The sequence below is a fragment of the Polypterus senegalus genome, chromosome 1, assembly GCF_016835505.1.
Source record: "Polypterus senegalus isolate Bchr_013 chromosome 1, ASM1683550v1, whole genome shotgun sequence".
Classification (NCBI taxonomy): domain Eukaryota; kingdom Metazoa; phylum Chordata; class Cladistia; order Polypteriformes; family Polypteridae; genus Polypterus; species Polypterus senegalus.
The window spans coordinates 31,392,122-31,419,506 of NC_053154.1; the positions used below are offsets into that span (position 1 = coordinate 31,392,122).

General features: G+C 37.6%; 1 long non-coding RNA gene and 1 pseudogene across 1 annotated transcript; one reads left to right on the forward strand and one right to left on the reverse strand.

The window, feature by feature from the left end:
* Nucleotides 1-1,065: 1,065 nt before the first annotated feature.
* LOC120523862 lies at nt 1,066-4,030 on the forward strand (annotated as a pseudogene).
* Nucleotides 4,031-8,857: 4,827 nt separating this feature from the next.
* On the reverse strand, nt 8,858-25,185 carry LOC120517726. The gene is made up of 4 exons (XR_005631095.1): nt 25,132-25,185; nt 21,845-21,946; nt 17,983-18,038; nt 8,858-8,916 (listed from the first exon to the last, which is right to left on the reverse strand). It is a non-coding gene; the product is annotated as an uncharacterized LOC120517726 (long non-coding RNA).
* Nucleotides 25,186-27,385: the final 2,200 nt, after the last annotated feature.

A 27,385-nucleotide genomic window follows, 5' to 3' on the forward strand; every position in this document is an offset into this window, starting at 1 on the left:
AGTTTTTTGTGAATGATTATAATGACAAAATCAGAGAATCTGTTGCCAGTTATAGTTTTGAGTCACAGTCTACAGTGGCATGCAATGAAGTGACTGTGAAAGGCACAGCATACAGGAAATCAATCAATCAATCAATCAATCAACATTTATTTATATAGCACATTTTCATACAAAAAATGTAGCTCAAAGTGCTTTACAAAATGAAGAATAGAAAAATAAAAGACACAATAAAAAATAAACATAAGTCAACATTAATTAACATAGAATAAGTAAGGTCCGATGCCCAGGGTGGACAGAAAAAACAAACAAAAAAAAAAATCCAAAGGCTGGAGAAAAAAAATAAAATCTGTAGGGGTTCCAGACCACAAGACCGCCCAGTCCCCTCTGGGCAAAAAGGAAAGGAATGTTTGTTTTGCTTGGAAGTAGTGATGAAGAACTTTATGTTGGGAAGATTATTCTTGTACTTACTGTCCATGATTCTGCATACTTTGTTACAGAGAAGCATACCTTTGTGAAGTTGAGAGAAATAGGTGTCTATTGTTAATTAGGAGTAGTCCAAAAGGATTATGTTTGTATAAAGCAAGATGATTTGCTTGACTACTACCCACTTCCAGCTTATAATCTGTGTGACCTACTGCTAATTGTTCTTCATCATTCTTTTTTAGAAATTGTGTAAGTAGAAAGGATAGGCAAATAATGGAGTAGGAAGAGTCTGTGAGGTTCTGTAAAGAACACATACATGTATATAGGACTTTGTCTTTTAAATAACATCTTTGTATTGTGGTGAAAGTATTGTAGAAGATAACTACTGTATATGATTCAGAAATTGCCTTTGAAGATTCCAGCACATTTACCTATAAATGAAGAGTTAAATTTTCTAATGCAATTGAAATCAAACTGAGATAGGGATAGTCTGTAGTTTGTGAATGCTTTTACTTCTTGGCGTACTCACTAGTGCCTTAATAAAGCATAAAATCATACAGACATAAAATTGTAGCAAATAACGCATTACTGATAATAAACAAATAATCAAGAGGTTTTATGAAATAATTGGTTAATATTTGACTGTCTGCTACAAACTCTCTTTTAGAAAATGAGTCAAGACATAAGGGAAGTGGTGCTATCTATCTTGCCAAGCCTCTCAAATGAATCCTTAACATCTCTTCTTGAACGGTTAGAAGAGCTTGGTGTGGAAAGCAGGGAAGACCTTGCTTTTATACAAGAGAAGGATCTGGAGAAATACATTAGGTCAATCCAGTGTCGCAAACTGTTAAACAGCATTAAAAATGAAGGTAAATATATATTCTGATAACTGCCATTGGTAAGCTGAACAAATAACACTGAAGTGCAAAGATTATTGAAGGGCAAACTCATTGACCTGAAAAACACAGTCATGTTTTTCTCTTACTAGTGTCCTTCATTCTGTTTCTTTCCAGTGGCTACCAATATAATATATTGAACAGGAAGAATGTAATTTATCATAAATTAATTTAGTGTGCTGCTTTTTTGTCTTTCTTCCACTGATCTTTTTTGCTATCATGTCTAAGACTTGTAACAGTTCAAAGTGAACTGGATGCTACTGCCTCTTCATTCCTCTCATCATGCCCCGTGAGCACTCCACTCATCCTATCTTCTAACTCCTCAAGCAGTTCAAACTCCTCTGTTTCTTTGTCCCCGCATCCTGGCAGGCCATGGTATGCAGAGTTCCAAGTCAATTGGAATAGGATGCCAGCAGCTATTCAAAAAGCAGTGGCAAATCAAACAAGACCATCACCAGGAGACAGAAAAGATATGGTAAAAGCAGTGGTGGATCAGATGCTTGAACACGATCTTAATGTGCCACAGCGTAGTCCGAGGAATTGTAAGGGAATACCCAAAAAGTTTTGCGGATGTTGGAAAAAAAAGGAGACATGGTTGGAGAGGGCTGCCACTCTCTTCTTCAGCAAATTAAAACAAGAGTGGAATATAAAAACAGAAAAAATACTCTTGCAAGGCGACGCAGAGAGAGAAGGTCCCACACTAATGCAGCAGGGGAGGCAAGAGGCCCTGTAGATCAGTATGGATGTGTGAGGTGGTGTCCTGTAGAACTGCCAGCTGGAGAAACGGAGGCATCATTAGATGACGTGAAAATGCAGCGGATGAGATGAGTGGAGCAGAGAAAGCTGAACCCCTTATGGAGAAGACCTATATCCTCTAGCGCCGATACCTTAATGGAGTGCCTGCACCACACATTGCACAAGTTCAGAAGGAATGGCCTTTCCTTTTCTCTCAAAGATGTCTTTACTCCCACTTTAGGCTTCTAACAAACATCTGTATCCTCAGCAAGCTGCAAGAGGCACTGGATAATAAAGGCAGTACAATTATAAAGTTCTGCCAGGAACTAAGCCATCATTCAGGAATTAAGGATGTCCTGTCTAAGTTTGAACCAGAGGTTTCAGTGAAGGCTGCATGTGTCCTTCTCCTCCTGATGGCATACTTTAAAGAGCCCAAGGATGCAATCCTACTTCAAGCAGATGTAAGTAATTGTTTTAGAGATAGAAAAGTGAGTTTTGCTTACAATAGACCAGGAACCCAACTGGCATTGAAAATGCTTTAGAGTTGATTTTAGTTTTTATATTTTTCTAAAATCAATGCCTTGAAATTTTAGAAAATTAATATGGTATCTTGAGGAGTGCTGGATGTGCTTGATTGTTATATAGCAGTAAATGTTCAGTATTCTATATGAAGAACTAGTTTGATAGAAACAATAAGATGAATATGATGGCTCAACTCAACCTGAACAAGAGTAAAAAAGGCAGATGCCAATGCTGGAACTTGGGTAGACAATACAGTATATTAACTTTCATACTTGTATTCATACACTCTTAATCCCCCACGTAGACACATAGTTCTCTGACTACTGAATTTTAGTAAAATACAAACTGCTAAATCTAGAATTGTGAATCACTGGAGTCAAAGGATTTTCTCCTGCCATCATTTTTACTCTTCACTAAGGGATATACAGTATACACTGTACTGTACATATATCCAGCATATGTTAAAGTTACGTATTACTGTATTTTACAGACATGTGCCACAGGCACTGATGTTCAGAGGACAATGATGCTACCAAGCACACCCTGCTTGATTATACAAGGTAATGTTAACAACACATGTAGCTTATAGTGTCAGCAACTACAGTATAGTAGAATGTAAACCTGTATTACCTTCTCATATATGTTTTGAAGGTCTGTGCAGCTGCTCTTTACTTTGCAACGACCAGAAGAACAGTGTGCACACCTATGACTCCTTTTTGCTTTTATGAGTAATACACTCTAATTATTTCTATTACTTTAATAGTTGTAATCTAAGACCCTGTGTTAGCAACCCATTCCTTTCACACTGTTGTTCATTAAGAATTCCACTTCTCTGCATAAGTACATGATGAATATCTTTTTTATTTCAGATGACACGATGAAGCCTAAAGCCTGGATGTTGTCAATTGAAGGACAAGTGGTCATGGGACCACATCATGACTTCATCAATGGTATTGCTACAATCGTCGCAAGTTATTACAACCTTAACTTGCAGTATCCTGAAGATGCCTCATCCACATTGGAGTTTATCCAAAGGTAAACTAACACACTAACATTGTAGATAACACTAGCAAGGGTAATAGTGAGACTAGTAAATCCTCACAACATTGTTAAAATGGCAGAGAAATCATGTTTGGCTTTCCTACTTAGGATGAGTGTTAGGCATCTATATTCTGTAGAAAGGAACAACATTTAATGTCTTTTGAAAAACAGTGTGAAAAAGCTCAAATAAAACTGATAGCTTCTATATTTTTTTCCAGGTGTTTTTTGGGTATTAACCCAGAGTCGGGCTCAAAATCAAAAAAGAAACATGGACACATCAACCAACAAGTCTGCACACTTTTGAGGAAACTAATTGATTTTGAATGGATGTCAATGTAGAGATTATTTTCTGAAAGGACTCCTAATAATTCAAATTGATTTAAAGTGTTTTAATCTCCTGTTTTGCCTCAGTTGAATTTCTGTCTTGCTGTCTTTAAAAATGTTAGACTGCTTCGTAATTACATTTTTGTTTTCTAACATTATTGTTTAAATGTTAAACACTGAAGTTCTATGTCTTTAATTTAATTTCTTAAAATATACATTTTAAAAGGAGACATGGTTTCAGAATTATTGATTGATTTTCTGCATTTGACCCTTTCAGATGTCTGCATATCTGGAGAAAGTAGCATTTACAAATAATACACTGTTGACTGCTAGATAACTACTAGACAGCCAATAATAACTGCGGGCACTGTGGTACAGTATGTGGCAAGTTGTTTACTACAGACGATATTAGATATACAGTCCAGTAAAAAATGTGTTTTTGTTTATTGTACATTGTGATGGATGGCCGGCCATTTATCCCGGCCAATACCCCCAAGCCGCCAGGTGGAGCCCTCCTTGCAGCGTGGAGGTCCCCAGAAGACCAGCAGGACATCATGGACAATGGAGTTTTTATGCAAAGCCCTGCTGGATGCCGTGGGGGCAACAGGAGGGAGCTGCAGAGAGGACCGAGGGCAACTTCGTGCCCTGTGACCCGGAGGTTCGTCACAGGAAGAGCGACGGACTTCCGGGTTGAAGAAAGGGACTATTTACCCTGACCCGGAAGGAATAAGGACTTGTGGACTATTGGGCAGAAACACTTCCGGGTCAGGAGGTATAAAAGGACTATGGGAACTCACAGACAATGAGCTGAGCTGGGTGGAAGGGTGGCAACGCGTCTGGGAGCTGGAGGATTGGTTATTTGTGATTAGTATTAGTGATTTATATGAGTATTGTGGAGGAGAGTGTGCTTTGTACACTGTGGAAGAAAAATAAAGTCAACATTTGGACTTTTACCTGGTGTCTGGAGTCGTGGACAGGGGTTCAAGGGAGCGAGAGCGCCCCCTATCGTTCACAGTGGCGTAGCCAGCAGGATACTCTAGCATCATTTGCAGAGGACCTGAATAAAATATTTCTGTGGATAATGAACCCCGAGAAGACTACGGAATCAGGAATCACCACAGCATCGCCAAAACCCGAAAAAAACGAGTCCAAAATGGGAAAAAAGAAGGGCAAGCAAAGCGACAACGCCAGCGGGAGTGCCATAGGTGCAATGGCCGATGCTCGGGAGGAGTTAAGGAGAGGCCTTACAAGTCTGGAGAAACCTCCAGGAAGCAACGATCCCTCTAAGGTACGTGCCGGGAACGACATTAAAAATCCTTTTATTGCTTCTCACCTTGTCCCGTGCATGTACCTTGGAGATGAACACCTGGAGGCTCCGAGGGGAAAAGGAGCCTGCCCCGAAGACGACGGCCTTCTCCTGTCGAAGCCAGAGCGCCTAGAAATCGACTTCCGCATGATGGCAGCCGACGAGGGACACGGTAGCAAACCCAGTGCATCCTGGGAAGGAGGAGCTCCGCGTCCTGCTGTTTGCACCTTCGAGCCCGAAGGAACGGACTTGGTCTTTCCGAAGGGGAAGGGGGAGGCGAGCGAGGCATCGCTCAACCCACAAGAAGGTAAGGAGGGTCGGGAAGAAGCTGATCGGGATGTCGCAAAAATATTAAAGACAGACCGCAGTTCGCCGAAGAAGGCAATTCGACCCTCTGAGAACTCCAAGTCCCAGAAGCCTCCGCGAGACCCGTCAGAGCACGTGCCTGAAGCACGCGTGCTCATTGGCTCCCAGTCGGCAGGTAACGCGAACAAGGAAGTGAGTGTTCTGCCGGTCGAAATAAATAATTATATAAACTTGCGGGAGCTCGAAAAACTAATCGAGCCCGTAGCGAGTGTCTTACAGGTCCTGACGACCATTGAAAAGATCGTTGGGGATTTGGGAGCGGCAGCCAGAGAGCCGTTGGAGAAGGTGAGGGCCTACGTGCGGCGATTTGGTGGGGAGCCTCCTGTAATGAATGATGCGGCGATACAGGTATGCGAGACCCGTATCGTACATAATAGAGGGACGCGGTGTGATCCGGGCCCGCGTTTAATAAGTAGCGGGTGCCAATACATGGCGTACCCTACAAGAGAGGTCGATACGTTAACCGAGTGGTCGGCGGAAGGGCTAATCGATCCGGGGCAGCTAGACAGTGCTGACTCCCGGAGTGAGGCAGCCCTGAAGACGCCGCCGCCGGTAATTTGTAAAAGTAAAGGGGTGCAAACAGTAAAGGGTCTCTCTTTACTTAATAGAGAGACCCAGACTGTATATAAGCCCCAGATTAAACAGGAGGGCTCTAAGATTAAACGGGGGTCTCCTGACAAGAAAGAGAGAGAAAAAGCACCGGTAGAGGCTGGGTTTCTCTCCCAGCAAAAGGGGCGGACCTAACATTTCCTTATTGTTTTCAGTCCCGTAGGGGAAGAATACCAGGAGGACAGAGGCAGTGTTACGGGTGCCGAAGGTTGGGCCATATTTGGCGGAACTGTCCTTGGAGAGAGGGGGACAAGATGTCAATTTGGAATAATATTCCCCCTAGGTTCTCCAGGGACCAAGATGTTCGTTTTAATCAAGGCTCAACCAGGACGTCCTCTTGGAGGAAGACTTCCCTCTCGGGGCAGGCCGCTCCGAATAATAATTCGTCGCTGGGGGGGGAATACTGTGATGGATGGCCGGCCATTTATCCCGGCCAATACCCCCAAGCCGCCAGGTGGAGCCCTCCTTGCAGTGTGGAGGTCCCCAGAAGACCAGCAGGGCATCATGGACAATGGAGTTTTTATGCAAAGCCCTGCTGGATGCCGTGGGGGCCACAGGAGGGAGCTGCAGGGAGGACCGAGGGCTTCTTAGGTGCCCTGTGACCCGGAGGTTCGTCACAGGAAGAGCGACGGACTTCCGGGTTGAAGAAAGGGACTATTTACCCTGACCCGGAAGGAATAAGGACTTGTGGACTATTGGACAGAAACACTTCCGGGTCAGGAGGTATAAAAGGACTATGGGAACTCACAGACAATGAGCTGAGCTGGGTGGAAGGGTGGCAACGCGTCTGGGAGCTGGAGGATTGGTTATTTGTGATTAGTATTAGTGATTTATATGAGTATTGTGGAGGAGAGTGTGCTTTGTACACTGTGGAAGAAAAATAAAGTCAACATTTGGACTTTTACCTGGTGTCTGGAGTCGTGGACAGGGTTCAAGGGAGCGAGAGCGCCCCCTATCGTTCACAACATATGCTTACTGTATGTGAGGTTTAGGTCATTTTGTTTGTGCAATTAAAAAAAAAAAAAGTTGAACTGCCTGTTAAGACTTTTATTGAATTTAAAAGTGTATACTTGAGGTATTCTGTGCATTTAACTTTTGAAGAAACACTGCTGAATAAATATGCAAAACACAATGTGTTTTTGTTTTTATTTGTGTTTAACTTTATCAATTTTCAATAATTTAAAGATTATATGTGTTGTAAAGTGACTGGTAAAAGTCTAATCCTGACTACAGGGACACTAAAGGAAACATATTTTGTACAAACATCATACAGAAAACCACAAATGCAAGGAACAAGTGAACAAGTAGTGAGGTGGACAAGGGGACTTTAGAGACCATCAGAACTTAACTTACTGTAAATTTGGGGAAATTTGGTAAATAGGATGGGTAATCAAGGTTGTTTTAATGTCCTTTACAGTATTTAATGTTGTTATTGCAACTGTAAATTTACAGTAAATTACTGGCTACTGAGTTGCATTACTTTTACAGTTGGCATGTAAAAATACAGTAAATTAATGTAAATTGAAAATGGTTAATTATTGTAATTCAACAGCAACATACTGCTACATCACAGTAATTTTCTTGCCCAGTTTACTGTGAAGTCACAGTGTGGTATGGTAATTTTATTGTAATGTACTGTAATATGATACAATAAAATACTGTAAAAGTAATGCATCTAGTAGCCAGTAATTTACTGTAAATTTACAGTCAGATTTTTTACAGTGTTTTCTTTGGTTAGGCACTTAAGGACAATCAGAAACTTGTCACAAAGCCACTCCAAATGTTGTATTGGCTCTTTGCTTTGGGTCGTTGTTGTGCTACAAGTTGAACCATCATGTCAGTCTGAGGTTGCATGCAATTTGCAGTAGCTTTTCTTTGAGGACCATTCTCTACCTGCATTCATACTGGTGGTCAAAGCTAGAGTGTGGAATAGTATTAAGGATGGACCTAAATTAGAACATAATTGAAACAGATTAAGAGATGGAGGAAGTGTTTCAAAGTCAACAAAGTTTAACAAAATAGTGACATCCTTATAAGTTCCCAATCCTCCTTCATTAAATACCCAGTAATTCATTGCAATTCTCGTGGCTGTAGATTACTTGAATATATTATAAATAAAACGGGTTGAAATTTAATTAACCAATGTAGACCTCAGCATTAACGTTTGCAGTGCACTGTGTATCTCCATTATATGCCATTTGTAAAGGCAGTGTTAATGTCTGCGATGCGCCATCTTATTGGAATGACAAATGCAATGCGTTGTTTAAAAATGTTAGTTATGCGCCACCTTCTGGAATGACAGAGACACAGCAACCGGACGGACACAACGACATCCACACAGGCACATCGTTTGATTAAGGTGAATTACTGGTACATCCTGAAACAATCATAAGGTCCAGTAAATAACCTGGCATCAGAAAAGAATATAACATTTTGAACATAATGGAATAAGGGAGAGGAAAAAGTAATTCAATGTAGATGTCTGGCAAATTATTCTATAAAATTAAATTAATAAATTATAAGATTTAAATCTATACAATAAAAGCAAAAAAAAAAGTTTTCGATTCTATGGGAGTAAACATAATAATCACATAATAATAATAATTTATAAAAGAATCAGCATTTAATTTTTCACAGCCATCTTACTGATGCATAGGTAATATCTTCTATATTCGGCAAGTTTTGTTGTCTTTCCTAGAAATTAAAGGAAATAATTTTAGCCAAGAAATCTTTCATTAGAAAAAGACAATTAGAGTAAAAGTAGAAAACATAAACATTAAAATTAAATTTAATAGTGTAAAGTGTTGCTAGATAATTGATGACATTTGCAATATTTTGACCTGTAAGGAGAAGTTATTCTTTCTACCTTTAACTGCATGCTCATAGCAATAGGAAACAGAAATAAAAATATTTTAATTCATAGTTTTTGATTTCAATTGCTGACAACATTTACATTTAGCCTTTGGGTAAGTGGGTTCTAAAAATTGGTGAATGGAAATTCTCAAAACTATTTGTGCATATAAAGTGAAGAATACATATTTTAAATACACAGATGTGTCTAGTTTAGTCTCCTGGGAGCTCTAGAGATGGTGAAAGTAAGCATACTTAGAAAACTACATACTTTAACTTAATATTATTAGAAAAGCAATATGTATAAATGATGAATAGGTCCTATAAGTCGCAGTGGCATTCAGAGGCTAGAAGATGTCCGGGGCAAACTCCTTGATTGTATACCCCCTAAGGTATGGTACTGACAAAGTGTATTATAAAGAAGGCACATGAATATGATAAAAAAGGCATATTAAATAAGAAATATAAACTTTATTCAAATTAAATATTCATATAAGTTTATTTCCCCAAATTATAACTCCTCACATTGGGTGTGACGAGGATGGACTGGAATAAAAATGAGGACATTAGAGGGTCAGGTCAAGTTGGATGGTTGGGAGACAAAGTCAGAGAGGTGAGATTGCATTGGTTTGGACATGCGCAGAGGAGAGATGCTGGGTGTATTGGGAGAAGGATGCTAAGGATAGAGCTGCCAGAGAAGAGGAAAAGAGGAAGGCCTAAGCAAAGGTTTATGGATGTGGTGAGAGAGGACATGCAGGTGATGGGTGTAACAGAACAAGATGCAGAGGACAGAAAGATATGGAAGAAGATGATCTGCTGTGGCAACCCCTAACAGGAGCAGTCGAAAGAAGAAGAAGAAGAAGAAGAAGATCTCCTCTCTGAAAATAATTGTACTACTTCATTTTTACATCATCTATGAGGAAATCTTTTTCAATGCTAATTAAAGCCAGGTTGGTCAGATGCTCTTGTGACATAAAAAATCAAGAACCTAACTCCAGTACATGCAAGAATTATAACATAACCCAGATTTACTCAGGCTACACAGACTACATATTTCTCCGACTTATCTTACTGGACTAGCTAGAAAAAGAACATGAGAGATGAAATAAGTGAGGTAAACACTTCACTGCACCAAGATTGGATAAATGACCCTTAACACGTTCACTGTGCATACGGGACTGAGGGAGGGAGAGGGAGCGGAGCATCTCTCTCGTGCTGAAACCCATTTCAAGGTTGTTTGACTCATGGGTTCAATTTCCAGTCCCATGTGAAATGAACATAGTTTTCATAATGTTTTCAAGGGAAGGCCCAGTGCGAGCATTTCTAGTGCTTAGAAAAGCCTAGCAAAATTACACTTTTTATTGGCTAACTAGTTTAGTTAGCCAATAAAAGGTGTCATATTGCTTGGCTTTTCTCTACATTCATAATGGCTAACATGGTACAACACCTTAGTAATAGTGCTTAGAAGTCATAGTACTTCACTGAGAATGAGCTATAATAATTGAAATTTTCTCATATTAAATTAAAATTATTTTTGATACAGGCCTCTCCTAGAGACCAACACTGTTTGGACTGGATAAAACCCCCAGATATAGATGCCCTGGGCCACTGTCTTCTCGGCCCCCCTGCATGCCACTGATAAGTCGTCAGTATTAGAATTTCAGATAACAGTCAATATAACTGCATTGTAGAGTTTTCCTTGAGTAACAGTTTTAACAGGGAGTCCGCATTTGTCAGGGGAAGTATTGCCTTGCACTTGTGGTAATTAAGCAGGAGAAAGTAATTAACCATAATGGAGGAAAGTGTAATAGTTAACGGATTTTAAAATAAAAATGCGCTATGAAGGGTCTCACTTATTCTGTTTAAAGTGCATGCAGTCGCGTTTTTGTAAGTGAGAGAGAGGCATTCTTTTCAGGTTGGTGTGATTGCAGCTTGACACTTGAAAATTAGGCTGTCTAAGAGCAGATAGATATGAAAAGCATCTGCCTGTTTTTTGACAGAAAATAGTAAAAAATGACTAATGACCCATTAAACATACTAACGTTGTGGACAAATTTGTGGGCAGGCAATGATGGCCCAATTGGGATTTGAACATGGAGCAACATTGGCCCAAAAACGCTGGTCCAATGTGGGCAGACGGACAGGGAGCCCAAATTTGGTCATGAACCTGAAAACTGTCCATCCATCCATTTTCTGTACCTACTTGTCCAGGGTATGGTTACTGGGCATCTGGAGCCTATTCCAGAAAGCAATGGGTGCAGGCAGGAACAAACCCTGGACGAGGTACCAGCTCATCACAGAGTCAACTCAACAGGGTCACAACACTCACACACCACAGCATAGGTCCAATTTACCACCACCAGTCCACCTAACCTGCATGATTTGGGGAAATGGGAGGAAACCAGATCACCTGCAGTAAACCAACACACACTCTTAAAAGTAATGATTCTTAAAGGATATTTTATGGTTCTTTACTGGGTTGTATGGTTCTTTGGAGAACCATTTGTAGGACTGATAAATATGGATGGATAGCCCAAATATTAATTTGATTTGCGAATAAGGTGGGTGTAAATAAATTGGCCTGGAAACAGTTTCAAGCTAGGTGTATGAGGAGATCAATAGCTAACTGGGTGTTGCAGTAAGGAAACAAAATACTGTATATGCGTCTCAAATGTTCACTTTTATGTGGCAGGTTTTAATTAATTTAAAGGGTTTTTCATGAGGATTTTAAGTATGCATGTATGTATATATGTATATTTTTACGAGTCAGGTGTTTTAACTAATTGTAAGTTTTGTTTTGTTAATACAATAGGTGGGTAAGTATATAGGAAGTAAACAGGCAGCTTTATTGGCATCCTGATAGTCTGTTTGTGAAAATGGAGAGTTCTGAGACACAAAGCAGGTATGGTGCAGGTATTGGGCTTACAAAGTGTAAAGGAGCTGGAATGTTCAGTCCTCGTGGAACCATTAAATGTAGAAGAAGTGTGCCTCCTTCCAGATGTTATGATGGGTTGCACATATAACAGTGTTATAAAGGGTATGTTGTATGTTCCGATTTTAAATTTGGACAAGGAGGATATGTGGTTGCAGCTAGCAAGGTTGAGTGGAGTGGAGGTTCCCCATTTTGAAATAGAGGTAGCCTTTAGAAGGGAGGAAGAGGAGGAGGCAAAAAAGGTGGTTTCATGTGAGTCAAGTGCAGGTGGGGAAGATAAGGTAGGGGCCAAAGATATGATAATTAATGCCTTTTTTTCCAGGGCCTGATACTGGTCAAGTGGAAAAGGTTAAAGGAATGTTGGATAAACATGCATCTGTTTTGTTCCACTGGTGACCAGTATTTGAGATATACTGAGGTAATCTAGCATGACATTCCTGTTATTGATGACGTTCCTGTTTGTCAAAAATATAGTAGACATTTCCACCTAGTCAATATGAGGAGGTTAAGGCCCATATTCGGCAGTTGTTACAATGGAAGGTGGTCGGAGAGTTGCAGTCCCTATTCATCCCCAATTGTGGTGGTTCGAAAGAAGAATGGTTCCCTCAGAATGTGTGTAGATTACAGACAACTGAATGCAAAAACAATAAAGGATGCCTTTCCACTTCCTTGGACTGAAGAATCTTGGGATTCCTTAAATTGTGCTTGTTGGTTTTCTACCATAGACCTTGCAAGTGGATATAACCAGGTAGCAGTTGCTGAAAAGGACAGACTCATAAGGCATTTTGTATGTATTTTGGTTTGTTGGAATTTAATCAAATTCCCTTTGGATTTTGCAATGCACCTTGTACATTTCAATGGTTGTCGGAGGAAATCTTGGGTGATGAGCGATATCAATCCTTATTGTTTTGAATGGATTTTGTTATCTTTACCAAAGTTGAAGAACATATGCAGAGACTGGGCCATGTATTTGGACGCGTTAAAGAAATTGACCTAAAAGTAAACCCTAGTAAATGCTCTCATTTTAAGACTGAAGTAAAGTATTTGGGGCATGTTATTTCTAAAGATGGGGTAAAAACTGACATTGAGAAAATACAAGCTGTTTCTAGCTGGAGATACCCAACTAATGCAGAATTGAGATAATTTCTAGGGTTTGCAAACTATTATAGAAGGTTTGTAGTTGGATTTGCACTGATCACAGCATCTCTACATCACCTTGCTGCACAAGGGGTTGATAAGAAAGGGGAAAAAAGGCTAGGTCATCTTCACAAGTCCTGTTGGTGCAATTGTGGGACGAGGACTGCAAAGCGGCATTTGAGAAATTTAAAGTAAAGTTAATTTCTTCCCCTTTGCTGGCATATGCAAATTTCAATGACTCTTTAGTTTTAGAGATACTATAGATACCAGTCACCACGTTTTGGGAGTCGTTCTGTCTCAGGACTGTGAAGGTCACAGAAAACCAATCGCATGTGCAAACAGCATCCAACAGAGGGGAACATGAAAATTACAGTGCTATGAAGCTGGAATTTCTCACCCTAAAATGGGCAGTGACTGAGATGTTTCAAGATTGTTTGTTGGGAAGGAACTTTACAGTTTTTACAGTTAACAGTCCTTTGAGCTACTTGTGGACAGTTAACCTGGGTGCAGTGAAGTAAAGATGGGCTTCTCAGTTGGCCCTGTTTGATTTTGATATTTAAAGACCAGGAAAGAATGTTAATGCAGATGCATTGTCTTAACAGTATACTGCTCATGAGACATGAGAGTTTGTAATAGCTCCTGAGGTACAAGTCACCTCTGTTCAAACAGTTCCAAGTGTTTGTAAAGGATGCATTAATCAAGAGGAATCTAAAGATGTGGACTATGCTTTGGTGCAGAGTGTGTCATCCTTTCCAGAATTTTCACAGAAGCAATTAAGTGTGTTACAAGAAATGGATTAAATCATTGGACAATTTCTTTATTTTCAGGAGGAGAGGTAATCCACCAGGTCCCTGGGAACGGGGTAAGGTGTCAAAACTAACACTTAATTTAAGACAATGGGAAATGATAGAACAAGACGGCTCTTGTACAGTACAGAGTGGTGAATGAGGATGAAAGACTGATTAAGCAGATGTTGTTGCCCAACTGTTTTCAGGAAGATGTACCTACCTAGTTGCATAAAAATCATGGTCATCTAGGAACAGAACCTTTCATATGGTACTAGAAAGAGGTTATTGGCCAAAGATGTACCAAGACTTTAAATCATGGTATAAAAACTAAGCTTTGTCTAATTAGCAAAATATGTGCAACCCAAGGACAAAGTTGCAGTGGGTTATTTGAGAATATGTAAGCCCTTGGAAGTTGTCACAATGGATTTTACTGTGCTTGAACCATTACAAGATGGTATTGAAAATGTTTTATTATAGATGTGTTTTCAAATGTCACCATTGCAGTGCCAACAAGAGATCAGAAAGCAATAAATGTGGCTGGTGTTTTAATAAAGGAATGGATTTTTAGATGTGAAAAGAATTCACTCTGATCAGGGAGAATGTTTTGAAGCACAAGTACTGTAGTTCCTTCATTTTGAAGAAAAGCAGGACCATGCCATGTCACTGGCAAAGGGAATGGGCAATGTAAAATCTTTTATAGAACACGACTGAAAATCATCCCACAGGGTATTCATTTTTTTTACTCTTCCTGTTTGGGAGGTCATTTAGGCTGGTAAGAGATTCCATATAGATTGTGGGAATGTTTGGATAAGAAGTTGGTGTATACAATTGTCCTGGTAAATGGGTCCAAGCCACCTTGTAGCATGCACTGTTATGAATTGTGACTCTGTCCAGAAGTTCAGCCATGTTTAGAAATCAATCCGGGCTCAGAAGCACTGGAAGTAACTCTGGCCATTTCTACTTCTAGTGAAGATTAGAGAATTTGAAGTATGGGCAACACCATCTCAAACGAGGGATAATAGTACAATATAGGAGGAAGAACTGGACGCTCCTCTGGAAATGCAGGAAGATGTTGCTGTGGCACCTGGCAGAGCAGTTGGTGTCCAATTTGACAAAGTCAGTTTGGAAAACAGCAAGAAGGCATTTCATTCCATGTCACGTGCCAATATTTATATATCACCAAGGTATGAGACTGAAAGAATAGAGGCCTTCCTGATTGGACAGGAATAGGGGAACTGTGATTCTCTTTAGTCTAAGTACCTCCACACAGTGCGTAGATGGGTTTTTAATAGTAGAAGTGACATGATCATTGGGACAATTCACCTACCTATTGTGTATAAACTGGCCTAGAAACCGTCTCAAGCCAAGTGTGTGAGAAGATCAAGGGCTAACTGGGTGTTGCAGTAAGGAAGTGAAATGTATGTGCCTGAAATGTTCGCTTTTACGTGGTAGGTTTTAAGTACTTTAAAGGGATTTTATGGAGATTTTAAGCATATATGTAGTTTTTAAGAGTCAAGATGTTTTAAACTAGTTTTGTTTTGTAGATACGATGGGACTTGTCACGTTTTTCTTTACATTTTTCATGATAGTGTTAGACTAATTTGCCATTGTTGTGCCATTCTGTTTGTCACATTATCATTTCACTAGTTCTTGGGAGGTTTGGGGTTTTATTGCACCTTACAAATTTCTTTTGTATTCTCGTTTTAATGGAAGCCTTCACTGGTTGTATTTTGGTTTTTGTGGTTTGTAATAAATTTCATTTATAGGCCTGCATAAAAGCATGAGCATTTATTTTAAATGCAGTACTTGTGCTATACATTTTTTGACAAAGCATCATTCCATTTTGGAAGGGGTTCTCAGCATATGATATTTGTTCTTTGTGCCTTGATAAATTCCTTAATATGTTGAAAACATAATCTGTGATGAATGGTAGGCTATCTCACAGTACAATATAATTAAGAAAATCTGGCCTGTGCTATTGTATGAATTAAACAGTCCTTTTAAAATCACGATTAATTGGTATTTAACAAATCTGTTCCCTTACTACTCTATATGAAGCCTGCTGCGGATTTAAATTAAGGTTCTTTCTAGAGCCTTCATGTGGTTGGGTCTTTTGGGAACCAAAGCCTGCCAAATTTCAGCCTTCTACCTACACGGGAAGTTGGAGAATTAGTGATGAGTGAGTCAGTCAGCTCCCACATTGGGCCAGTGCAGTACATAATTGGGTTTTCCAAAGCACACACTGCCCACGGTCCATGTGTGACTATATTGTTCATTACCTTCGGCAATGCTTTGGGTGTCTTTAAGTATTCTCAGTGTAACACTATTTTAAAGTGGAAATCTCAAGATGTTGAACACAGGCTAAGAAAACATCGCAATGGGTTTATGATATTATCTGCTTAATGCTAGTCAGAATTTGGTTTTTTAGACATAAACAGCATTTTTAAATGAGCTAATGTCAACCCAGTCAAGATAGAATTTCAGTTCCTGTTTTAAAAGCGTTATTGACCAACTATGATAACTTTAATTCTATGAAACATCAGCCCCAAAAATGCACGTGGGCATACCTCAGTACTTTTGTCTGTCTTCTTCTTCCACAGCTGTACTGTTTTAATATGAGGTTGCTATTTTTTTTTTGTCACCAACGGGGGTAAAGTAGTGATATTTTACCCAATCATTTCAGTAATTAAGAGTACTACACAATAACTTTTGAAAACTGTGTAGAAGTTAAAAAATTAATTTATATTTTTTAAGTAGAGAAACAACTCAAAGATACTTGATGAAACAAACTGAATAAAAATCACAGCCTTTAAGATTAAAAAAAAGTTTAAAAAGATCCCCTATGGAGTTTCTAAACATTCTTGTGCCAATTTTGTAACTGTAAAGCAAAAAGATTAAACATCAATTAATACAATGCATTGCTGAATAAATGCAAAATAAAAATAGTAAAGGGAAACAGCAGGGCTGAAGGTGAAACCAATGGCAGTAAAATAAAAGGATTAAATGGCAAGCATTGCTGATGTGCTTAAACTTGAAAAGTAAAATTGAAGCAGCCAGTTCGAAACAATATGTAACTGGAGACGCTCATGTAAAAGCCCACTCCTCCTCAAGCCCACTCCTCTGCATGGTTCAAGCACAGAAGAATCTCTTTCCTTCTTATCCCCACATGTATCACTTCTTGTGCTTCTGATGCTAAAAAACATCTTGCAGCCACGTTTTTTTTTATAAATTGCAAGAATACAAAGTTATGAACAGATTCAACATTCAGTTGTGATTCTACATTTGTATTTTTTTTACTTTGTTTCTGATGGCTTTATAACTTTTGCTGTTTTGAGACATGGATTTTGAATTTTTCAACCAGGCCATCACATTCTAGAATATTTCCCTTACCAGCGTATGTGCATGTTAGAGATTTCAGTTCCAGATATTTTCTTTTCTTTGGTTTCTGTGTTGTTACTAAATTTCAAGGTAATTAGTGACAAATCTGGACTGTTTTTTTGACCAGATGACGAGTAATATGAAAAAGCCTCACGACCTTTGCTTTATCAGAATCACTGAGGAAACATCTCTGTATATCTAGTATAAATTATATAAAAAAGTAGACATACTTAAAATATAATTTGTTCCTGCCTCCAAAAAATCATATAATAATAAATGAGGATTATAGGGATACCCTACAAAAAAAATAAAACATTAATCTGTTTTTCATAAGACAATCATACTCCAGTAGCACCGGACTATTAATCAACACTACTCTCCTTTGTACAAATGGGGAATCTGTGGTGTTTATAATTAAAAGATAAAAACATCATTTACTGTATATCTTATCCCCATTTCCTTCAACATTCTAAATGTCTTTGAACAATCAGTAGAAACTAAAGATTTTTTAGGAAATTTGTGTAAATAAAAACTCCACCCTGAAAATGTTCTAGTTCGTGGTCTATTTAAATCAAGTATTTTTTTTTCTTTTGAAAATGTGTAGCCATAAATACTCATTTGAAACAGATCTAAAACAATGAGCATTGTTTATGTGATTAAAAGTTTAAACAGCACCTTTTGGTCAGCTTCCTGTGGTATCCATAGAGACAAAAAACTGTCCACACAGTTATCTAGAAGACATAAGAAATACAGTAAAACTATGTGACAGAGTTGCAAACAGGAAACTTAAATACTTTATATTCAAGTAGTGTTAACAATACAATATGCGCCTTACAAACAACGTGTACATTTAGTATAGTTTACTTTAGTAAGTTCTCTTTTATCTTACTAAAGTGTAAATTATCATTTAAGATAATGCTTTTAGGAGATAAAGAAATCAAAGGCCTACTAGGTATTGTTCAATGGTGAAACAGTCAAATAAATGTATATTTAACTCAACTGTTTTTAAAATTCTTTTACACTCATTTCCAGAACAAAATAAACTAAGCAACTTGATAACCATCATCTTTATGATAATAATGATTGTTTCCTGGACTCGTACCTGCTGTTTTACTACACCTCCAGCTGTAATTAAGTTCCAGTTTTACTTAAAAATGTTGTTACTTCTGCATTTTATGCACCAGAACAATAACTCTCTAATCAACTGCTGTTAACCGTGGAATTCAGCACAAATATGTGAATTGTATTCACAGTAATTGATTACTTTCCCTAATAATTAAGATATTACGTTCTTATTTCTTTCACAGTCTTAATTGTTACTTCGGCCACTTCATGTTGAGCACACAGGTTAAAATTTACATTAATTTCTATGGCCCTGACCAGCTCTATATGTTTAACAGCTCATCTCCTGGAATCTCCTCCATGCTCTTTAGACCTTCTTACGACTGCATGTATGGATGTGACATCCTGGAGGAGAAGGACAACCTGTGTAACCTGAAATGTGATGTACCATCTGTTGGAATGCATTTTATTACTGATATCAGGCATTTCAAGGCTTCATCCCAGGGCACTAGTTAAGTTTATTTTAGATTCCATTTTTGAAATATTTGAACAATGTTTATTTATTTATTTATACTTACATATTTATTGATTGACTGTATCATTTGTCCTGTGACTCTGTGTCCTTGTTTTTATGTTTCTGTGGCTTTTTATGCATATGAATTCCCCTTGAGATAAATAAAGTTTATCCAATGTAATGTTATTATAAAATTCATTCCATTCAATGGTGTACTGCAAATATTAATGCTGAATGTGATTAAGTCTATATTGATTAGTTGGATTTCAACAAGTCTTAAATGGGTAGCACAGTTAAAATATGGGTGCTACTGTTTTAAGTTATTTAAAACACAAAATCAGCCAAATGCTTAATCAGTCTATGTTTTAAGACAAATTTGAGGAAACATTTTGCAATGTGATTCTTTGTAGTTATAGATTTACAGTATATTTTTAAAAGTTTCAATAGCAAGCAGGCTCAAGCATTTAAGATAAGCCTTTTTGGTTATTATGAAATAAGTAATGCAAATTGCATTGATATTAGCAAGAACCTCATGTTCTTTCTGGATCTGCTACAGCAAAGTGATGCATTTTCTATATTCTGTATTTGAATATGCACTGTAGTTAGTGCAGCTTCCACAGGGCTCCAGTGTGCTAGGTTCAAGTGTTGCACCCACTTGTTGTCGGTGTTGATGTTGAATATCTTCACAACATGTCTGCATTTTTTTTCCACAGTGACTTTCTATTTTTTCTCTCACTAAAAGATTTCTGTTTTAGAACCCCTCTGTCACTTTATCTGACTTCTAATCGGAAGGGATGTCATACTTGATGACAGAGTTGCTGACCTCCTTGCTTGAGTATTTCAGTTAACACAAGGCGAAAGTACAGGGTATATCAAATTAGATGACTGTGTAATGACTTTCCAATGCAGTTTAAAATTTCCAGAGTATTGCAAGCTTTCTCCTTCTACTGCTGTAGACTCACACAATGAGCCAGCCTGAAAATTTGCATTGTGGTAACTTTCGGTGGCCAGCCATTAAACCATAACATCTGGATTACAATAGCCCTCAGAAACAGTATCTTATCAGCCTAAGCTGCCAGAAGAACTCCTGGCCTTAGATGAGCAGAAAATATTCCAATTGAGCCATCTCGGTTCTCCGATTTGCATTTTCTGGTGACGTTAGCTGAGCGCTCTCTCTCTCTCTCTCTCACTCTCTTTCTGTTTCGCCCAGTTCCCATCTTATTGTGCAGCCCCACTGTACCACACTTCCACAGAAATACTCCCACTTTTTTAACAGCCAGTAACGTGTAGCCTGATTGAATTGGTGCCCATGTGAAGGTCTTAGGTATGGCAATTTCAGCCATAGTCTCTTCCTCTTTTTTTTTCTTTTGCTTGATTTCCATTGTGTCATGGTACTTAAAACATACAACATCAGACAGGTGAGACCCTTGTACCTTATTCCTCGTCACTGCATTATATGCATTGTACTTTCAGGTAAGTACTGATTTATTGTCAGCTCTCATGCACACAGAGCCCACACCTATGACTTAAGAAAAAGAAATGTAGTCAGGGCAAGTAACAGACCAGCAGGACTGAGTTTCTGGGTATATAGTATTACATGACTGTGGGTCACAGAGGCATGCATTGCATGTCTCCAACTTGGTAAGATTACAGTATGTACAGTAAATGAAGTATGTGACTGAAAATCACTGCAAAGGGCATGTAATGTGACATTAGTGATCCAAATTTGTGTGTGTGAGAATGGATCCTATGATGGTGCCCTTTTCCTGAAATGCTTTCTGCTATCTACCTGAGGTTGATGTCCCTGAACTGGATTAGGTGAGTTTAAGAATGTTAAGTGTTGTTACATTTTTAAAATGTTTTTTTTTATGATTGAATGTTTTCTGGAAAATCTATATGCGCACATAACAGTTATACTGGGTATGTAGGTAAGTATGTCCCATTCCTACATTCAAACCAAAGTAAAAGTTTTACAATGTAGGTAAGTAAGTAAGCATCTCTCTCCAGCAGCTCCATGCCAATCAGGAACAACATTCATTCTTTATACTAGCTTACTACTGCTTGGCGTGCATTAGTCCGCTTGCATCTTGCATCATGTCTCTACATGTATTCGTTCAGAGTGGGTTTTTTTACAAGTGAATTCATTATACATGTGGGTGCATTGAAGTAAACGTCAGCTTTAAAAAATGAATTTGCATTGAGTCAACTTGGCGGCACCCGGCAGTGAGTGCAGCTCACAACAGTCAGTCGTCAGTCAGTAGTCATCACACCACAACAATAAAGTCTGTAAGAAGTGATGAGCCTGAAACGAGCATTTCATTGTGAAAGGTCAGTTAATAACCATGTGCAATGTCATTTCATTTTCTACTTTCATTTATTTATTGTGATGTGTACAGAAACATGCATTCAGTTGCATGCTTTAAAACCAGTCATTTTTTATTTCAAAAATTAGATTTCAAAATTTAATTTACTGTATTTAAATAGTAGTATATAACATGATTGTTTGTGTTGTTGATTGTATTCATTTAGACAGCTTTGCAAGTTAAAGTTTACTCAGAACAAGTTTATTGGGAAATATTTAGTTAATCCTGAAACTACAAACCCACAGCAGCTGAGATAAATGAACTGCCTGTACCTTTGATAAAGGAGGCACAAGAGGTCCACATCTCCTGCCCTGTGTAATTCTTTGCAATTAACTGACGCCTCTGCATACATGGCTCTAGAATCAGTGTGCATTACATGTGGTGCGGGCTTAACTAGTCATCAGAAAGAAATATGTATTATATATATCATAAATAAATGTCACCTATTTATAGGAGTGAATGGAAAATTTTTATTTTAATGAAAAATATTTATCCTTAAATTCTGATAACTGCACTTTTTACAGAGTACTTTATTACATAAATACAGAATAACTTTATTTAAGAACAACAAAATGAACAGTTATTTCTAAAACCTTACCAATTTGTTTACGGAAGCAAAACAGACCTGCCAGTAGAAGAAATCCAAACCCAATTGCAATGCTGATTCCAATCAATACTTCATATGCATGAGCCATTGTACCTGTAAAATCATATGTATACAAAACTTTATTATTCTTTTTCATGATTCAACTTAGAAAACTAAGCAAGTACTGTAGAACCTAAATTAATCATTAGGTCCAGATTTTAATTTGCCCAGATATGGAAAAAAGAGGAAATACAGTCATGCTTTTAGACACAATTAAGATATTATTTGAACCTGAATGCTTAATGAATATATGGAGTAAATATACAGTAAAAAGAATATGTTAAATTAAACTGTCCCACACGTAAAAAGGGATTTGAAGTTATAGACTATCAAACTGGAATGTTTAAGAAACCACCAGAAAGCACCATTTCATTCTGGGAAGGGTTCTAACCATAAACTGGTTGTTAATGCTTTGAAAGCTTCCTAATGTGTAGAAAAAACTGAAATCTTTAATGTAAGTTGGGCAATTTATCGAGGCACTAACAGAATAAGAAAATCTGAATTTAGCTTGTGTGATTGTATGCAGCAAGAGTCCTTTTAAAATCATGATTGTTGGTATTTCACAAATCTGTTACCATATATTTATGATTATTTAATGTATGGACCCTGTTAACAATCTAAATAAATAAAGATTCTTTTTGGAGCATTCATGCTTTTGGATCTTTTGTTCCATGGCATCGCTCTAAAGAACCACTTTGGGACCTTTATTGTTAAGAATGAATGTGGTAAAAAATAATTAATCAATGTTGTTTATTTAATTTGCCTTAACTTTTTAAAACATTTTAATAGCATTTTTCAAATATTTCTGCAACTAGTTCAACATCCGGATTTTAGTAACAATTCAACAAACTGCATAAAAGATTGAGTCACACAGCTAAATTATTACTAACAAATTTGTGTTTGCTATTAGTAGTTTATACAGGAGACAGGATAAATCTTAAATAATGTGACAATAAGAAATAATTTGTATTGAAATATCTACAGATTGAAGTCGTACTGAATTGTCCATACTATTGCTCAACAACTTGTTTCAACCTTTTTATATTACAGTTCTCGCTGATCCAACAAATATGTAATTTGCACTACAGCAACACTGAGGATTTTAATTAAAGGCGACTTTGCACCTTAAGCTGCAATGGTGAACACGCGAAAGTTGCCAATGGCGTCTAAAAGTGCACTAAATATGCGTCCGTGAAGACCGGACATCTGCAAGGGCTAACGTGGGCTATGTATATATATATATATATATATATATATATATATATATATATATATATATATATATATATATATATATATATATATATATATATATGTGTGTGTGTGTGTGTGTGTATTTCTCCTGATACACGCAGCCCCCTTTAACTTCTTTACCGTTATCCCAGAGATTATTCGTCCACCCAATTTACCTTCATATCGTCTCCTATCAACCAGGTGTATGCATACTCAGCCAGCAACAGGTAATGACAGCCAGCATTTGAGGCAGCTGCAGAGCCGAACACGGAATTTCAGAACACAAAGCGTTACTATACAATCTTGTGACAACCTGTATAACAAGCATCCCCGCCATCCATTTGATTGCTATAAGCCACAAGTACGTTCATCGCATATAACAACGAATCTCTAAAAATGTAGGGAAGATCAGAGCAAACTCAAAGCACTGAATACCGAATCGGCAACGCAGCCGCGGACCACCTGATAATGCGTCGCAGACCACGGGTTGAGATACGCTGATTTTACAGTGATGGGGTGCAAAACAGAAATGGGTTTAAAAAGAGATGACATGCATTGGACTTCATATAACTGTAGTGAACCTGTGCGACATCTGTAAATCAATCAATCAGTCAATCAATCAATCAATTTATTTATTTTTACACAGAACTGTTTTTATGTCTTTTGTCATCTACGTCTATGCTACACTAGCGACAGTACGCTTACAATTCTATTGCTCAGCCGCTCAGAAGCTGACTAATAATTCTTGCTTAATCAATTTTTAAAGCGTCAACTACAATTCATTTATAAGTACACATTCTCACACATAATTATTTATTTTAGAAAAAAAAAGTTACAGCAATGACCCTGAAAACATTCCGATCCCTAAAAAAAGAAAAAAAAAAAAACCAGGAGAATCTATTTTATTTTGAAAGAAGTGCGATAATTGTTGATAAAATGTATTACGTTTTAATACATTTTTGAATTATTACAAAAGATCCTTTAAACATCATTGCATTCATATGACAAAATAATAGAATGGTAAAATAAGTGCAAATGAGCCCTTCAGCGCTTATTTTCTGATACACAAGACTGAGTGAATGTGTGTGAGTCAAGTGCGCACGATGATGAAATGACACCCCAATACCAGGTTTATTGTTGCTATGTATTATAGTATGCACGCCATTTTAATATTTTAATGCAAATTGCTTCTGAAAATTAAATAATAATCCAAATATTTTTAGGGTTTTTCTGGGGTTAAAATGTTTAAAGTTATTGAATTACTTAATATACTTAAACGCATCTGTAACTCAAAGACGGTTTCTTAATTTTATGAATTAATAAACTGGATAATCTCTTTGGTCCCTCTGGTTTATGACTATATGCTACAAGCTGCAAAATTAATAACTGTTTTCTCTGATATAATTTTCTTTTTCTTTCGTATGTCACTATATTCTGAAATTAGCTTATTTTTGTCTAGTATTTTTCCTATAGTTATTAGAGATCTATTGGTTTTATTTTTGTTCTTAGTTTTTCATTGCTTGTGATACTACTACTAATACTACTACTACTACTACTACTACTACTACTACTACTAATAATAATAATAATACTAATAATAATAATAGCCATAGTTTTAACCATATACAAATCATGAGCAGTATACAATGTATTGCCATTAAGGATGACAATGTTGCATTGTCTAAGATAATTTTACAATTTTGCGAGCTGTCTTGTTTATTAAAATATAAACTTAAATTTATGACATGTAAATCCTTCTTTTTATGGCAATTATATAATGTAGATTAATGTACAGCTCATATGCTTTCTTCAAGAAATGACTAAAGAAACAAAATATTAAATAGAACTCTTAAGACAAACAATGTAGCACCATAGTGTAGAGTTGATTATTGAAAAAATGATAATTTAAAGTTTGAACATTGAAAATAGTCAGAAAATTACAGCAGATTGCTTTATTACATGCTTAATTAATCAGTTTTCTAAATTATTAAGTTTACTTACAGTACTTTCTATTATTGCTGCTAAAACCACTTCAAATGGTTAAAATAAAGGTCTTCTGCTTCCTAGAAATGGTAAGTAGAAATAGAAAAAGTAAAAATACTTAACTTTAAAATAAACCTTCAGCTCTCGCTATCTCCACCCACAGTTTCCGTACCACTATACCTCATAATGCAGTAAGCTTAATTCTATCACGGTACTTAAGAGTCAATCATTCTTAGTCTGCCTTAGGGTTTAAAAAATACCCATAAAGTTAAAAAGAATTGATTCTTGTAAATTGTTGCATCCATTCTTAATTTTTAATTTGTTTTAACACTATTATTATTTATTGTAACAGTAGAGCTTTAATAAGTCTATAACTAAGGAGTTTAGTCAACATAAAGCTGCACATTACATGGAAGGAAATAAATGAAGGCTGTAAAATGCAACTACTTTAATAGCTGAAGTACTGCAACTGACTCAAAGCAAATTTAAATGAAAGTTGTAATGTAAATACCTAGAAAGGAATCTGTTTCTTCAAAAATGAGAGTTGAAATGCTAAGATAAAAATAAAGAAATTGGCAAAAGTGTTTTGTTTGGCTGAATCAAACACAATAGTGCCGACTCTAGCACTTGCTTCGAAACAGACTCCCAGACTGATGTTTACTTGATTATGTTGACATCTTTTGTAAGTCACTTTAGAAAACTGTGTCCGTTAAATGAGCAAATGTAAATATAACTCTGACCAAAATGAAATGTGCATGTGAGAATAATCCTCTGCTGGCACACTCTGGAAATCCTTTTAAAAAAGTAATTCTCTTGAATCAAGCCCCACCATAAACCTATTATTCTGATAATGAGTTAAGAAAAGGGACAGATACATAAAGCTGTATGATCTTTTCACCTGATTAAGTCAATTAGCTCTCAATATTCAGGTCCTTCAATGATGATTGTATCATTGCAACTATTTTCTATCCACCTTTTTGGCCCTTGAGTTTAGATTTCTCTAGGCCTCATATCTTCTGTCATTATGTGATGAGAATATTTTTGCTGTAGTTTACAGGATTGTAGCTGATTCTTGCAGATTAGTCTTAAACTATTTGCGTTGGTTAACTTTTTGATATTTATATGCACAGAATCCTTCTCAGTGACCCCAGTTCAAACTATTGGATTGCAGCTTGCTTTATAGTTTATACTGCATGTTGATGCTTTGAGGCTTTTAACTTGAATCACACTGGATTTATTTGCAAAATAGTATTTCAGACTTTTCTGAAGTCAAGTCAAGTCAAGTTGGGGAGCATGCACAGGTACAGTGCATTGCTGCACCCACTACACGACGAAACAACTCGGGACTCTGGTTGGCAACCCCCCAGGCGTACACACGGTCCAGTCCCTCCCTCCAGAAGTGACCCTCTATCTGCCACATCCAGGTGTTATGTGGTCAACACCCTTGGCCTGGTCCAGCCACTTGGGTCCCCAACAATGAGGATCTTATGAGCCGGATCACACTCGGGGAAATGTGCCACATGGTCGTAGTGCTGTAACTGACGCTCCCTCGCAATGCAGGTAATATGCCTCATTTGGGACTCCATGAGCAACCGCTCATTCGACACTGTACCAAAGGAATCCAGTCTTCTTCTCAGGTCACTGGAGAGCATCCATGTCTCACAACCGTATATCAAGACAGGAAGCACCAGGACTCCTTTTGCATAGATATCGGGAGCACCACACACCCCTTTTCAGTGACCTCATGACCCAGTGTTCTCCCAATCCATCTTCTGACTTCATAGGAATGTCACTGCCAAGGTAAGTAAACCTCTCAAGAAGGTCAACACTCTCTCTGCAAACAGACACACTGCTGATGGCAGTGCCCAAGAGGTCATTAAAGGCCTGGATCTTAGTTTTCATCAGGACAATTACAAGCCCAGACACTCAGACTCCTCGCTCAATCTCTCGAGCACCCCGATCAGAGCCTTCATTGACTCTACGAAGATCACAGCATCATCAGCAAACTCAAGATCCATGACTCTTTCTTCACCAACAGATGTCCCAGAGCCTTGCTCAACACTCAGTCCATACAAGCATTGAACAGAGTAGGAGCAGAACACACCCCTGACGAACCCCAGAATCAACTGGGAAAAACAAAGAGGTTCTGTGCTTTTCTGAAGGCTTTCCTTAAATTCAAACTTCTATTTCTTTTAATGATTTTAGGTTCTACTTATTTAGATATTTGTATGTGTGTGTTCTAAGAAACAAAACAGAGACGGCCAAAGATTTGGGGCA